Genomic DNA, 791 nt, shown 5'->3' with positions numbered 1-791 from the left:
CTGGTCGACAGCCTTTGTCTACTTGTCATTTTCTCTGTCTGGCTGTCAGCTCCTGGAAAGAAAGGGACACAGTCTTTTTGTTGTTGTTGGAGTCTCACTCTGTTGCCCAGGCTGGAGTGCAACAGCAGGCTCACAGCCACCACACCCTCGACCTGGTGGGCTCAGGTGATTCTTCTGTCTCCGCCTTCCAAGGAGCTGGAACTACAGGCATGGACCACCACAGCCAGCTAATGTTTTGATTTATTGTAGAGACGGGGTCTTGCTATGTTGCACAGGCTGGTCTTGGACCTGTGGGCTCAGGTAGTGCTCTTGCCTCCGCCTCCCAAAGACTGTGCCCAGCAACAGTCTTTTGAGTTAATGGTAGTGTTGGTTCTCAAACCTTCTTTCTACGGTGATTTACCACATAAAACATTGATAGATATTTGCAACACTCTACCGGGAAACACACATGACAAGAAACAGTGTGAAAATCCTCAGCACGTTGCTTAGAACTCCATGTCTCTCACCCTCAAGTGTATCTGATGCAAGTGCTTGAGACTGGTTGGCTCTCATTTTCATTTACCGGTCTTCATATATGTGTGTATGTGTATAGTAGTATAATACAGTAGGGACAGGGTCTTACTGTGTTGCCCAGGCTGGTCTCAGACTTCTGGGCTCAAGCTCAGATTACAGGTGAACCACCATCTCCGGCCCTATTTTGTTTTTTGTTTTTTGGGGTTTTTTTTTGAGTCAGAGTCTCACTCTGTCACCCAGACTGGAGTGCAGTGGCCACTCCCGGTCACCGCAGCCTC

The sequence above is a fragment of the Carlito syrichta genome, unplaced genomic scaffold (genome assembly GCF_000164805.1).
Source record: "Carlito syrichta isolate Samal-C Ts95f unplaced genomic scaffold, Tarsius_syrichta-2.0.1 Scaffold283717, whole genome shotgun sequence".
Lineage (NCBI taxonomy): Eukaryota > Metazoa > Chordata > Mammalia > Primates > Tarsiidae > Carlito > Carlito syrichta.
This window is presented reverse-complemented; position numbering follows the sequence as displayed.